Source organism: Megalopta genalis, unplaced genomic scaffold (assembly GCF_051020955.1).
Source record: "Megalopta genalis isolate 19385.01 unplaced genomic scaffold, iyMegGena1_principal scaffold0667, whole genome shotgun sequence".
NCBI lineage: Eukaryota > Metazoa > Arthropoda > Insecta > Hymenoptera > Halictidae > Megalopta > Megalopta genalis.
The window spans coordinates 131,655-148,157 of NW_027476736.1; the positions used below are offsets into that span (position 1 = coordinate 131,655).

General features: G+C 36.5%; 2 non-coding genes across 2 annotated transcripts; both read left to right on the forward strand.

Moving 5' to 3' along the window:
* Nucleotides 1–11,957: 11,957 nt before the first annotated feature.
* On the forward strand, nt 11,958–13,878 carry LOC143263489 (small subunit ribosomal RNA). Its single transcript, XR_013036917.1, has one exon. It is a non-coding gene; the product is annotated as a small subunit ribosomal RNA (ribosomal RNA).
* Nucleotides 13,879–15,211: 1,333 nt separating this feature from the next.
* LOC143263495 (5.8S ribosomal RNA) lies at nt 15,212–15,366 on the forward strand. Its single transcript, XR_013036922.1, has one exon. It is a non-coding gene; the product is annotated as a 5.8S ribosomal RNA (ribosomal RNA).
* Nucleotides 15,367–16,503: the final 1,137 nt, after the last annotated feature.

Sequence of the window (16,503 nt, forward strand, 5' to 3'; positions counted from 1 at the left end):
CGAGTAATTTCATGTATAAAGTTTAATTAAACTCCCAATAGTTTGCCGGGAAACATCGATTCTTCCGATCTAGAAAGAGACAGAGACAGTCGATCCGCGTTATGATAAATATTTCAAGGTTCCCGATTCCACAAAATTATAAAAAGTATACGGCTGTGTAGCGGGGATCAGAACGAGTAATTTCATGTATAAAGTTTAATTAAACTCCCAATAGTTTTCCGGGAAACATCGATTCTTCCGATCTAGAAAGAGACAGAGACAGTCGATCCGCGTTATGATAAATATTTCGAGGTTCCCGATTCCACAAATTTATAAAAAGTTTACGGCTGTGTAGCGGGGATCAGAACGAGTAATTTCATGTATAAAGTTTAATTAAACTCCCAATAGTTTGCCGGGAAACATCGATTCTTCCGATCTAGAAAGAGACAGAGACAGTCGATCCGCGTTATGATAAATATTTCAAGGTTCCCGATTCCACAAAATTATAAAAAGTATACGGCTGTGTAGCGGGGATCAAAACGAGTAATTTCATGTATAAAGTTTAATTAAACTTCCAATAGTTTGTCGGGAAACATCGATAGTTCGATCGCGCGAGAGAGACAGAGAAACGAACAGACTTCTTTTCGATTTACGGCTAAAATAAATTTTTCTAATTTTTTTCAATAACATATTCTTGCTTAGATAACTTTTTTACATAGGGATTAAGCATTTAGAACGATACATTGTTTAAAATAAGGGCACTTTACTCTTGACATTTTACGGTTTTTTCAATTTTCTGAAAAATCCTATCATTAGATTTTTTTAAAAATACGATATTCTTGCTTAACTAACGTTTCTACATAGGGATTAAGCATTTAGAACGAAATCTAATGTCAGAAAATGGCACTTTACTCTTGACATTTTTCGGTTTTTTCAATTTTCTGGGAAATCCTATCATTAGATTTTTTTAAAAATACGATATTCTTGCTTAACTAACGTTTCTACATAGGGATTAAGCATTTAGAACGAAATCTAATGTAGGAAAATGGTACTTTACTCTTGATCGGTACGTTGGGACTTTGAAAATATTCGGGCGTTCCAATCGCTCGTCTGTTGCATCATAGCGCGTCTCGGCGCAATCGACCGATTCGCTCGATCCATTATTTTCGATTTACGGCTAAAATAAATTTTTCTAATTTTTTTCAATAACATATTCCTGCTAAAATAACATTTTTACATAGGGATTAAGCATTTAGAACGATACATTGTTTAAAATAAGGGCACTTTACTCTTGACATTTTACGGTTTTTTCAATTTTCTGAAAAATCCTATCATTAGATTTTTTTAAAAATACGATATTCTTGCTTAACTAACGTTTCTACATAGGGATTAAGCATTTAGAACGAAATCTAATGTCAGAAAATGGCACTTTACTCTTGACATTTTTCGGTTTTTTCAATTTTCTGGGAAATCCAATCATTAGATTTTTTTAAAAATACGATATTCTTGCTTAACTAACGTTTTTACATAGGGATTAAGCATTTAGAACGAAATCTAATGTAGGAAAATGGTACTTTACTCTTGATCGGTACGTTGGGACTTTGAAAATATTCGGGCGTACGCGGCGCGCTCGGCGCTTCGAACAGCTCCGGTGTCCCCATTATTTTCGATTTACGGCTAAAATAAATTTTTCTAATTTTTTTCAATAACATATTCCTGCTAAAATAACTTTTTTACATAGGGATTAAGCATTTAGAACGATACATTGTTTAAAATAAGGGCACTTTACTCTTGACATTTTACGGTTTTTTCAATTTTCTGAAAAATCCTATCATTAGATTTTTTTAAAAATACGATATTCTTGCTTAACTAACGTTTCTACATAGGGATTAAGCATTTAGAACGAAATCTAATGTCAGAAAATGGCACTTTACTCTTGACATTTTTCGGTTTTTTCAATTTTCTGGGAAATCCTATCATTAGATTTTTTTAAAAATACGATATTCTTGCTTAACTAACGTTTTTACATAGGGATTAAGCATTTAGAACGAAATCTAATGTAGGAAAATGGTACTTTACTCTTGATCGGTACGTTGGGACTTTGAAAATATTCGGGCGTTCCAATCGCTCGTCTGTTGCATCATAGCGCGTCTCGGCGCAATCGACCGATTCGCTCGATCCATTATTTTCGATTTACGGCTAAAATAAATTTTTCTAATTTTTTTCAATAACATATTCCTGCTTAAATAACTTTTTTACATAGGGATTAAGCATTTAGAACGATACATTGTTTAAAATAAGGGCACTTTACTCTTGACATTTTACGGTTTTTTCAATTTTCTGAAAAATCCTATCATTAGATTTTTTTAAAAATACGATATTCTTGCTTAGCTAACGTTTCTACATAGGGATTAAGCATTTAGAACGAAATCTAATGTCAGAAAATGGCACTTTACTCTTGACATTTTTCGGTTTTTTCAATTTTCTGGAAAATCCTATCATTAGATTTTTTTAAAAATACGATATTCTTGCTTAACTAACGTTTTTACATAGGGATTAAGCATTTAGAACGAAATCTAATGTAGGAAAATGGTACTTTACTCTTGATCGGTACGTTGGGACTTTGAAAATATTCGGGCGTACGCGGCGCGCTCGGCGCTTCGAACAGCTCCGGTGTCCCCATTATTTTCGATTTACGGCTAAAATAAATTTTTCTAATTTTTTTCAATAACATATTCCTGCTTAAATAACTTTTTTACATAGGGATTAAGCATTTAGAACGATACATTGTTTAAAATAAGGGCACTTTACTCTTGACATTTTACGGTTTTTTCAATTTTCTGAAAAATCCTATCATTAGATTTTTTTAAAAATACGATATTCTTGCTTAACTAACGTTTCTACATAGGGATTAAGCATTTAGAACGAAATCTAATGTCAGAAAATGGCACTTTACTCTTGACATTTTTCGGTTTTTTCAATTTTCTGGGAAATCCTATCATTAGATTTTTTTAAAAATACGATATTCTTGCTTAACTAACGTTTTTACATAGGGATTAAGCATTTAGAACGAAATCTAATGTAGGAAAATGGTACTTTACTCTTGATCGGTACGTTGGGACTTTGAAAATATTCGGGCGTTCCAATCGCTCGTCTGTTGCATCATAGCGCGTCTCGGCGCAATCGACCGATTCGCTCGATCCATTATTTTCGATTTACGGCTAAAATAAATTTTTCTAATTTTTTTCAATAACATATTCCTGCTTAAATAACTTTTTTACATAGGGATTAAGCATTTAGAACGATACATTGTTTAAAATAAGGGCACTTTACTCTTGACATTTTACGGTTTTTTCAATTTTCTGAAAAATCCTATCATTAGATTTTTTTAAAAATACGATATTCTTGCTTAACTAACGTTTCTACATAGGGATTAAGCATTTAGAACGAAATCTAATGTCAGAAAATGGCACTTTACTCTTGACATTTTTCGGTTTTTTCAATTTTCTGGAAAATCCTATCATTAGATTTTTTTAAAAATACGATATTCTTGCTTAACTAACGTTTTTACATAGGGATTAAGCATTTAGAACGAAATCTAATGTAGGAAAATGGTACTTTACTCTTGATCGGTACGTTGGGACTTTGAAAATATTCGGGCGTTCCAATCGCTCGTCTGTTGCATCATAGCGCGTCTCGGCGCAATCGACCGATTCGCTCGATCCATTATTTTCGATTTACGGCTAAAATAAATTTTTCTAATTTTTTTCAATAACATATTCCTGCTTAAATAACTTTTTTACATAGGGATTAAGCATTTAGAACGATACATTGTTTAAAGTAAGGGCACTTTACTCTTGACATTTTACGGTTTTTTCAATTTTCTGAAAAATCCTATCATTAGATTTTTTTAAAAATACGATATTCTTGCTTAACTAACGTTTCTACATAGGGATTAAGCATTTAGAACGAAATCTAATGTCAGAAAATGGCACTTTACTCTTGACATTTTTCGGTTTTTTCAATTTTCTGGGAAATCCTATCATTAGATTTTTTTAAAAATACGATATTCTTGCTTAACTAACGTTTTTACATAGGGATTAAGCATTTAGAACGAAATCTAATGTAGGAAAATGGTACTTTACTCTTGATCGGTACGTTGGGACTTTGAAAATATTCGGGCGTTCCAATCGCTCGTCTGTTGCATCATAGCGCGTCTCGGCGCAATCGACCGATTCGCTCGATCCATTATTTTCGATTTACGGCTAAAATAAATTTTTCTAATTTTTTTCAATAACATATTCCTGCTAAAATAACTTTTTTACATAGGGATTAAGCATTTAGAACGATACATTGTTTAAAATAAGGGCACTTTACTCTTGACATTTTACGGTTTTTTCAATTTTCTGAAAAATCCTATCATTAGATTTTTTTAAAAATACGATATTCTTGCTTAACTAACGTTTCTACATAGGGATTAAGCATTTAGAACGAAATCTAATGTCAGAAAATGGCACTTTACTCTTGACATTTTTCGGTTTTTTCAATTTTCTGGGAAATCCTATCATTAGATTTTTTTAAAAATACGATATTCTTGCTTAACTAACGTTTTTACATAGGGATTAAGCATTTAGAACGAAATCTAATGTAGGAAAATGGTACTTTACTCTTGATCGGTACGTTGGGACTTTGAAAATATTCGGGCGTTCCAATCGCTCGTCTGTTGCATCATAGCGCGTCTCGGCGCAATCGACCGATTCGCTCGATCCATTATTTTCGATTTACGGCTAAAATAAATTTTTCTAATTTTTTTCAATAACATATTCCTGCTAAAATAACTTTTTTACATAGGGATTAAGCATTTAGAACGATACATTGTTTAAAATAAGGGCACTTTACTCTTGACATTTTACGGTTTTTTCAATTTTCTGAAAAATCCTATCATTAGATTTTTTTAAAAATACGATATTCTTGCTTAACTAACGTTTCTACATAGGGATTAAGCATTTAGAACGAAATCTAATGTCAGAAAATGGCACTTTACTCTTGACATTTTTCGGTTTTTTCAATTTTCTGGGAAATCCTATCATTAGATTTTTTTAAAAATACGATATTCTTGCTTAACTAACGTTTTTACATAGGGATTAAGCATTTAGAACGAAATCTAATGTAGGAAAATGGTACTTTACCCTTGATCGGTACGTTGGGACTTTGAAAATATTCGGGCGTTCCAATCGCTCGTCTGTTGCATCATAGCGCGTCTCGGCGCAATCGACCGATTCGCTCGATCCATTATTTTCGATTTACGGCTAAAATAAATTTTTCTAATTTTTTTCAATAACATATTCCTGCTTAAATAACTTTTTTACATAGGGATTAAGCATTTAGAACGATACATTGTTTAAAATAAGGGCACTTTACTCTTGACATTTTACGGTTTTTTCAATTTTCTGAAAAATCCTATCATTAGATTTTTTTAAAAATACGATATTCTTGCTTAACTAACGTTTCTACATAGGGATTAAGCATTTAGAACGAAATCTAATGTCAGAAAATGGCACTTTACTCTTGACATTTTTCGGTTTTTTCAATTTTCTGGAAAATCCTATCATTAGATTTTTTTAAAAATACGATATTCTTGCTTAACTAACGTTTTTACATAGGGATTAAGCATTTAGAACGAAATCTAATGTAGGAAAATGGTACTTTACTCTTGATCGGTACGTTGGGACTTTGAAAATATTCGGGCGTACGCGGCGCGCTCGGCGCTTCGAACAGCTCCGGTGTCCCCATTATTTTCGATTTACGGCTAAAATAAATTTTTCTAATTTTTTTCAATAACATATTCCTGCTAAAATAACTTTTTTACATAGGGATTAAGCATTTAGAACGATACATTGTTTAAAATAAGGGCACTTTACTCTTGACATTTTACGGTTTTTTCAATTTTCTGAAAAATCCTATCATTAGATTTTTTTAAAAATACGATATTCTTGCTTAACTAACGTTTCTACATAGGGATTAAGCATTTAGAACGAAATCTAATGTCAGAAAATGGCACTTTACTCTTGACATTTTTCGGTTTTTTCAATTTTCTGGAAAATCCTATCATTAGATTTTTTTAAAAATACGATATTCTTGCTTAACTAACGTTTTTACATAGGGATTAAGCATTTAGAACGAAATCTAATGTAGGAAAATGGTACTTTACTCTTGATCGGTACGTTGGGACTTTGAAAATATTCGGGCGTTCCAATCGCTCGTCTGTTGCATCATAGCGCGTCTCGGCGCAATCGACCGATTCGCTCGATCCATTATTTTCGATTTACGGCTAAAATAAATTTTTCTAATTTTTTTCAATAACATATTCCTGCTTAAATAACTTTTTTACATAGGGATTAAGCATTTAGAACGATACATTGTTTAAAATAAGGGCACTTTACTCTTGACATTTTACGGTTTTTTCAATTTTCTGAAAAATCCTATCATTAGATTTTTTTAAAAATACGATATTCTTGCTTAACTAACGTTTCTACATAGGGATTAAGCATTTAGAACGAAATCTAATGTCAGAAAATGGCAATTTACTCTTGACATTTTTCGGTTTTTTCAATTTTCTGGAAAATCCTATCATTAGATTTTTTTAAAAATACGATATTCTTGCTTAACTAACGTTTTTACATAGGGATTAAGCATTTAGAACGAAATCTAATGTAGGAAAATGGTACTTTACTCTTGATCGGTACGTTGGGACTTTGAAAATATTCGGGCGTTCCAATCGCTCGTCTGTTGCATCATAGCGCGTCTCGGCGCAATCGACCGATTCGCTCGATCCATTATTTTCGATTTACGGCTAAAATAAATTTTTCTAATTTTTTTCAATAACATATTCCTGCTTAAATAACTTTTTTACATAGGGATTAAGCATTTAGAACGATACATTGTTTAAAGTAAGGGCACTTTACTCTTGACATTTTACGGTTTTTTCAATTTTCTGAAAAATCCTATCATTAGATTTTTTTAAAAATACGATATTCTTGCTTAACTAACGTTTCTACATAGGGATTAAGCATTTAGAACGAAATCTAATGTCAGAAAATGGCACTTTACTCTTGACATTTTTCGGTTTTTTCAATTTTCTGGAAAATCCTATCATTAGATTTTTTTAAAAATACGATATTCTTGCTTAACTAACGTTTTTACATAGGGATTAAGCATTTAGAACGAAATCTAATGTAGGAAAATGGTACTTTACTCTTGATCGGTACGTTGGGACTTTGAAAATATTCGGGCGTACGCGGCGCGCTCGGCGCTTCGAACAGCTCCGGTGTCCCCATTATTTTCGATTTACGGCTAAAATAAATTTTTCTAATTTTTTTCAATAACATATTCCTGCTAAAATAACTTTTTTACATAGGGATTAAGCATTTAGAACGATACATTGTTTAAAATAAGGGCACTTTACTCTTGACATTTTACGGTTTTTTCAATTTTCTGAAAAATCCTATCATTAGATTTTTTTAAAAATACGATATTCTTGCTTAACTAACGTTTCTACATAGGGATTAAGCATTTAGAACGAAATCTAATGTCAGAAAATGGCACTTTACTCTTGACATTTTTCGGTTTTTTCAATTTTCTGGAAAATCCTATCATTAGATTTTTTTAAAAATACGATATTCTTGCTTAACTAACGTTTTTACATAGGGATTAAGCATTTAGAACGAAATCTAATGTAGGAAAATGGTACTTTACTCTTGATCGGTACGTTGGGACTTTGAAAATATTCGGGCGTACGCGGCGCGCTCGGCGCTTCGAACAGCTCCGGTGTCCCCATTATTTTCGATTTACGGCTAAAATAAATTTTTCTAATTTTTTTCAATAACATATTCCTGCTAAAATAACTTTTTTACATAGGGATTAAGCATTTAGAACGATACATTGTTTAAAATAAGGGCACTTTACTCTTGACATTTTACGGTTTTTTCAATTTTCTGAAAAATCCTATCATTAGATTTTTTTAAAAATACGATATTCTTGCTTAACTAACGTTTCTACATAGGGATTAAGCATTTAGAACGAAATCTAATGTCAGAAAATGGCACTTTACTCTTGACATTTTTCGGTTTTTTCAATTTTCTGGAAAATCCTATCATTAGATTTTTTTAAAAATACGATATTCTTGCTTAACTAACGTTTTTACATAGGGATTAAGCATTTAGAACGAAATCTAATGTAGGAAAATGGTACTTTACTCTTGTTCGGTACGTTGGGACTTTGAAAATATTCGGGCGTTCCAATCGCTCGTCTGTTGCATCATAGCGCGTCTCGGCGCAATCGACCGATTCGCTCGATCCATTATTTTCGATTTACGGCTAAAATAAATTTTTCTAATTTTTTTCAATAACATATTCCTGCTTAAATAACTTTTTTACATAGGGATTAAGCATTTAGAACGATACATTGTTTAAAATAAGGGCACTTTACTCTTGACATTTTACGGTTTTTTCAATTTTCTGAAAAATCCTATCATTAGATTTTTTTAAAAATACGATATTCTTGCTTAACTAACGTTTCTACATAGGGATTAAGCATTTAGAACGAAATCTAATGTCAGAAAATGGCACTTTACTCTTGACATTTTTCGGTTTTTTCAATTTTCTGGAAAATCCTATCATTAGATTTTTTTAAAAATACGATATTCTTGCTTAACTAACGTTTTTACATAGGGATTAAGCATTTAGAACGAAATCTAATGTAGGAAAATGGTACTTTACTCTTGATCGGTACGTTGGGACTTTGAAAATATTCGGGCGTACGCGGCGCGCTCGGCGCTTCGAACAGCTCCGGTGTCCCCATTATTTTCGATTTACGGCTAAAATAAATTTTTCTAATTTTTTTCAATGACATATTCCTGCTAAAATAACTTTTTTACATAGGGATTAAGCATTTAGAACGATACATTGTTTAAAATAAGGGCACTTTACTCTTGACATTTTACGGTTTTTTCAATTTTCTGAAAAATCCTATCATTAGATTTTTTTAAAAATACGATATTCTTGCTTAACTAACGTTTCTACATAGGGATTAAGCATTTAGAACGAAATCTAATGTCAGAAAATGGCACTTTACTCTTGACATTTTTCGGTTTTTTCAATTTTCTGGAAAATCCTATCATTAGATTTTTTTAAAAATACGATATTCTTGCTTAACTAACGTTTTTACATAGGGATTAAGCATTTAGAACGAAATCTAATGTAGGAAAATGGTACTTTACTCTTGATCGGTACGTTGGGACTTTGAAAATATTCGGGGGTTCCAATCGCTCGTCTGTTGCATCATAGCGCGTCTCGGCGCAATCGACCGATTCGCTCGATCCATTATTTTCGATTTACGGCTAAAATAAATTTTTCTAATTTTTTTCAATAACATATTCCTGCTTAAATAACTTTTTTACATAGGGATTAAGCATTTAGAACGATACATTGTTTAAAATAAGGGCACTTTACTCTTGACATTTTACGGTTTTTTCAATTTTCTGAAAAATCCTATCATTAGATTTTTTTAAAAATACGATATTCTTGCTTAACTAACGTTTCTACATAGGGATTAAGCATTTAGAACGAAATCTAATGTCAGAAAATGGCACTTTACTCTTGACATTTTTCGGTTTTTTCAATTTTCTGGGAAATCCTATCATTAGATTTTTTTAAAAATACGATATTCTTGCTTAACTAACGTTTTTACATAGGGATTAAGCATTTAGAACGAAATCTAATGTAGGAAAATGGTACTTTACTCTTGATCGGTACGTTGGGACTTTGAAAATATTCGGGCGTACGCGGCGCGCTCGGCGCTTCGAACAGCTCCGGTGTCCCCATTATTTTCGATTTACGGCTAAAATAAATTTTTCTAATTTTTTTCAATAACATATTCCTGCTAAAATAACTTTTTTACATAGGGATTAAGCATTTAGAACGATACATTGTTTAAAATAAGGGCACTTTACTCTTGACATTTTACGGTTTTTTCAATTTTCTGAAAAATCCTATCATTAGATTTTTTTAAAAATACGATATTCTTGCTTAACTAACGTTTCTACATAGGGATTAAGCATTTAGAACGAAATCTAATGTCAGAAAATGGCACTTTACTCTTGACATTTTTCGGTTTTTTCAATTTTCTGGGAAATCCTATCATTAGATTTTTTTAAAAATACGATATTCTTGCTTAACTAACGTTTTTACATAGGGATTAAGCATTTAGAACGAAATCTAATGTAGGAAAATGGTACTTTACTCTTGATCGGTACGTTGGGACTTAGAAAATATTCGGCCGTACGCGGCGCGTCTCGGCGCTTCGAACAGCTCCGGTGTCCCCATTATTTTCGATTTACGGCTAAAATAAATTTTTCTAATTTTTTTCAATTACATATTCTTGCTTAGATAACTTTTTTACATAGGGATTAAGCATTTAGAACGACATATTGTTTAAAATAATGGTACTTTACTCTTGTGATTTTTCGGTTTTTTTTGATTATTTTGAAAAATAAATTTTTGTAATTTTTTTAAATACGATATTCGTGATCAGTGAACGATTTCACATATGGATTAAGCATTTAGAATCGTGCGGAAGCGTTATTAAAAAAGTTTACTCGATGCGATGGGACTTTGAAAAGTTTGTGAAAATTTTCATATTGGGAAAAAATGTGTAATTTTTTGTCTAGTTTACGGTAATGTAATTTATTTTAATGTTTACTATAAATTTTTTTTTCGTTCGTTCACGCGCTATGTTACAACAGCACGGCCGGGCGGTCTGTTGCCGCGGCGGTTTACACTCATAAGCGCGCGTGCTATTCGGCCGGCGGCGCCGGCGTCCTTGCCGGCCGTTCGGTATCTATAAGAGATACACGGTCCGTGCGAGGCGGACGGAGCAGAGCGGGTTTTGGGCCAATTCTACGATCTCGGTCGAGAAGCTGTCTCAGAGCTCCTTCGGGGCTTCGGTCCTGACTGTTTCGTGCCGTTTACGTTACGGACTTTTCTCCACACAGCGTGGCCACGGGTCGGTGTCTTTGACCGAATGGCCCATATGTGGCAAGCCCTACGGGGTTGGTTACCCGTATGCACTTTGTATGTATACTCGTACTCACTGAGCAATCGACTCTTCTGTCCGAGCGATGGAAAAATTTTTTAAAATGCATCTGTAAGATTTGGAAGCAAATCGTACCAATTGAAAACTGTGGCTAAAATGAATAGCCCAGTGGAGAGAGAAAACTATCAAAAAACTGATTTTTTAAATCAAGAGGTGTCAGAAATCGAAATGCCTAGCGCGAGCGGAAGAACACGCTTTCTCGCCAGTCCAGCATGTGTCCTGTCCGTTCTTCCTCGGCTTGCCGATTTTGCCCAGATCAGAGGTTTCGTGCTTCCGGCGGTCAGAAGATCAGCGTGAGCGTACGCGCTTCCACGACTATGGCATCACCCATGTACTTTTTCCTTTGAATATATTTGAGTACATAAAAAATATTAAAACATATAGAGAGAACTGTGTCTTGGATCTTAAAAATTTGTCAATAGCGATGATATATTATTACTTAATTTGAAGTATTTGTACGTTTTAGCTGGGACGTACATTTATCTTACAAGATGTTAATAGCGAGACTCTTGAAGATAAAATTATCTTGTGATTTTATGAAGGCAAAGATAGAAACGTACGAAGCTGGCGTACGTAGAAAAATGTGATTTTATGATAGAACAAAAATATAATACGTACGTTTTTGGGCGTACGGTAAAATATCTGTATGGTAGAAAAATGAAAGAAATTGAGCGTTAAAGAAGATATGTTACAAGCGCGGAATGTGGCAAAACTTGTACATATTTGAAAGAGAAAAGTGGTGTGTCGACCTGACATATATATATGAAACAGGCGACGATGGAAAAGGATTTAAATTTTGTCCATTTTATATATACATATTGTATAGTTCCCTGGTTGATCCTGCCAGTAGTCATATGCTTGTCTCAAAGATTAAGCCATGCATGTCTCAGTACATGCCGTATTAAGGTGAAACCGCGAATGGCTCATTAAATCAGTTATGGTTTCTTAGATCGTACTAAAATTTACTTGGATAACTGTGGTAATTCTAGAGCTAATACATGCAAAACAGAGTTCCGACCAGAGATGGTAGGAACGCTTTTATTAGATCAAAACCAATCGGTGGCGGGTGTTTACACTCGTCCATCGTTTGCTTTGGTGACTCTGAATAACTTTGTGCTGATCGCATGGTCTTATAGCACCGGCGACGCATCTTTCAAATGTCTGCCTTATCAACTGTCGATGGTAGGTTCTGCGCCTACCATGGTTGTAACGGGTAACGGGGAATCAGGGTTCGATTCCGGAGAGGGAGCCTGAGAAACGGCTACCACATCCAAGGAAGGCAGCAGGCGCGCAAATTACCCACTCCCGGCACGGGGAGGTAGTGACGAAAAATAACGATACGGGACTCATCCGAGGCCCCGTAATCGGAATGAGTACACTTTAAATCCTTTAACGAGGATCCATTGGAGGGCAAGTCTGGTGCCAGCAGCCGCGGTAATTCCAGCTCCAATAGCGTATATTAAAGTTGTTGCGGTTAAAAAGCTCGTAGTTGAATCTGTGTGTCACAGTGTCGGTTCATCGCTCGCGGTGTTTAACTGGCATTATGTGGTACGTCCTACCGGTGGGCTTTGCTCTTCACGGGGCGGTCCAACTAATATCCCATCGCGGTGCTCTTCACTGAGTGTCGAGGTGGGCCGGTACGTTTACTTTGAACAAATTAGAGTGCTCAAAGCAGGCTACCTTCGCCTGAATACTGTGTGCATGGAATAATGGAATAGGACCTCGGTTCTATTTTGTTGGTTTTCGGAACCCCGAGGTAATGATTAATAGGGACAGATGGGGGCATTCGTATTGCGACGTTAGAGGTGAAATTCTTGGATCGTCGCAAGACGGACAGAAGCGAAAGCATTTGCCAAAAATGTTTTCATTAATCAAGAACGAAAGTTAGAGGTTCGAAGGCGATCAGATACCGCCCTAGTTCTAACCATAAACGATGCCAGCTAGCGATCCGCCGAAGTTCCTACGATGACTCGGCGGGCAGCTTCCGGGAAACCAAAGCTTTTGGGTTCCGGGGGAAGTATGGTTGCAAAGCTGAAACTTAAAGGAATTGACGGAAGGGCACCACCAGGAGTGGAGCCTGCGGCTTAATTTGACTCAACACGGGAAACCTCACCAGGCCCGGACACCGGAAGGATTGACAGATTGATAGCTCTTTCTTGATTCGGTGGGTGGTGGTGCATGGCCGTTCTTAGTTGGTGGAGCGATTTGTCTGGTTAATTCCGATAACGAACGAGACTCTAGCCTGCTAAATAGACGTAATTATGGTATCTCGAAGGCTCTCGGCTTCTGCCGGTGGGGTTTTTACTACCAACGTACAAACAAATCTTCTTAGAGGGACAGGCGGCTTCTAGCCGCACGAGATTGAGCAATAACAGGTCTGTGATGCCCTTAGATGTTCTGGGCCGCACGCGCGCTACACTGAAGGAATCAGCGTGTGTTCCCTGGCCGAAAGGCCCGGGTAACCCGCTGAACCTCCTTCGTGCTAGGGATTGGGGCTTGCAATTATTCCCCATGAACGAGGAATTCCCAGTAAGCGCGAGTCATAAGCTCGCGTTGATTACGTCCCTGCCCTTTGTACACACCGCCCGTCGCTACTACCGATTGAATGATTTAGTGAGGTCTTCGGACTGGTGCGCGGCAATGTTTCGGCATTGCCGATGATGCCGGGAAGATGACCAAACTTGATTATTTAGAGGAAGTAAAAGTCGTAACAAGGTTTCCGTAGGTGAACCTGCGGAAGGATCATTACAATGTTCCAATATATCTCAAAGAGAGAGGAGAGGAGGAGAGAAAATGAATTCGATTAGTTTGTGGATAAGAATTCATATAAAAAAAAAAGATATTGTTGAGCCCGCCAGATCATTCGTGCGTGATTTACACGGCCAGACGTGTGTACTACACGTATTAGGCCTTTGATCTGCGTTGCGTAGGCCACAACAAATCTTTCAAAGAGAGAGAGATATATGTGTTGTTGGGGTTTGTGATTATGAAGGTGCCCCAACGCACAAAAATATATAAAAATGTACAAAGTTGGGATGTGGTGTGGTGGAGAAGAGTTGGGCCCGACCAGATCATTCGTGCGTGATTTACACGGCAGACGTGTGTACTACACGTATTAGGCCTTTGATCTGCGTTGCGTAGGCCATCTTCCTTCCAAGACACACACGTGTTGGGGTTTGTGTGATTTTATGATAGTGCCCCAACACGGAAAAATAAGCGTACGAGAAGAGTTGGGCCCGACCAGATCATTCGTGCGTGATTTATACACGGCCAGACGCGTATTATATTACACGTATTAGGCCTTTGATCTGCGTTGCGTAGGCCATCTTCTCGATAGAGAGAAAGCCAATGTATTCTTTTTTCTTTCTTTACACACACACACACAGTTGTAGTAGGACAGGGAGGGATGCGAGCGTGCTAATCACGCTTCCTCAAGTCTTCGCTGTGGTGTGTAAAAAAAAAAGAAAAAAAGGAATCGTTGGGAAAGTCCAAAGGACGAAAATATCGGGCAGTCTGAAGATAACTTAATGCTCGTTTACATTGGTATCAAGAGAGACCGGCTTGTGTAGCTCGTTTCAATGCTGTGTCGTTGTCATTGACACCCTACTCTGTTGCGCGCTAGTGGCAGCATGAGCGTGGGACGTATATATATATATGACACCCAGCTAGAGCCGGCCGTGAGTCCGTCCGGTGTAAATAACGACGAAAGGAGAGAGAAACTTTTCGAATCCAGTATCGGGTTGATAATTGTCCAGTTTGAATATCCATATCCCCGTCGTTTTTGGAGGTGATATACTCTCTGTGTTTCTTCGATAGAAGGCTTTTCAATGTTCTATTCGCTCCGACCGTCGAACTTGCAAGAAAACAGTGGTTTTGGATTTGCTCGTACATATATATATGGTTTCGACGGAAATATCTCGTTCTTTAAGGGACAATTATGTCGTTGTACGACGACTCCCGAATCTCCTTCGCGCGCTGGTTGGAGCTCTTCGGGTATCGGCTTGTTCCGAAATATAACACAAAAATGTGGTGGATAGCAAATACACATTATATTATATATGAGAGAATAAAAGGGAAAAATTACCCTGAACGGTGGATCACTTGGCTCGTGGGTCGATGAAGAACGCAGCTAATTGCGCGTCAACGTGTGAACTGCAGGACACATGAACATCGACATTTCGAACGCACATTGCGGTCCACGGATACAATTCCTGGACCACGCCTGGCTGAGGGTCGTTTACGTACTTATAAACTGCTTGCGTTGATGGCACTTGTTGCCTATATACGTACGAGCGAATGATGGGCGCTTCGTCGGCGTTTGTCGCGGTCCTATGAATATTGAGAAATTTTACGTACGTCTAACAGTCTTCGAGAGAGATGGAAATCGTGTTCGAACTAGCGTGAGTGTGGAAGGCGGTGTCGTGTGTCGTATATGTTTTATATACGTCCGCCCGTCTGAAACACCGCTTCGAAGCGGTGACAAAATCTTTTTCGGGACGATTCGTATCCGTAGAACTATCGAGATTTCACTGGTACATTTTCAACGCGCTCCCGACGTCGCCTGAAATGAAACGAGATGGGTTTAACCCACGAAAGCGTACTACACGAGTCTGTCCTATGTGAAGACTGTGTACAGAGATCGAACGAACGCATGAAAGAAATTGAACGAAAGAACACATAACCCGCAAAAATATAGAGTAGAATTGTGACCGTTGCTTCGAATTTGAATTTATATGTATATATATATCATAGCCCCAGGGAGTGGAACCTATGAGTGTGGAAGGATGTCTCTTACCGTTATGTTGCCAGAGGAAAAAAAGTCTCTCTCTTCGTACGACACATTTGTGTACGAATTGTATCGATGGCTATATAGATCCGATGTTGCACATATTCTGAGTAAAGAACACCCCACCCGGGTTACCGTCCTAAAACTCTTCTATTGGTGTGGCTATGATGTGTGTGTCAACGCAATCGCGAGTCTGGTTCTACGGGAAAACCGTTTGTCGGTCGCCCCATATATCTTTTTGTTCTCTTCAAATGATCGAATAGCGAAACCGCACGAGATCAATCGGTCGTCTAGTCCCCGAAAGTACTTTTCGGACGGACGTTAAAGTTATACCGATTGTAATCGTCTTGCGAGTGTTTCGAAGATCTATATTTGGAGAGGATATCGAATTTTATAAAAGATATATTGGTGAGGCGCGATAAACGGTTTTTTTTTGCTTTAAGGGTTTTTTGTGTTTTTTTTATTTTTTTTTTTTTTTTGTGTTGCTCTGTACACGTTTCGCAAAATGCTTTCGGGGGGGGAAGCTCTGAAAAAATTTTTTTTCACGTTCCGACGACCTCAGAGTAGGCGAGATTACCCGCTGAATT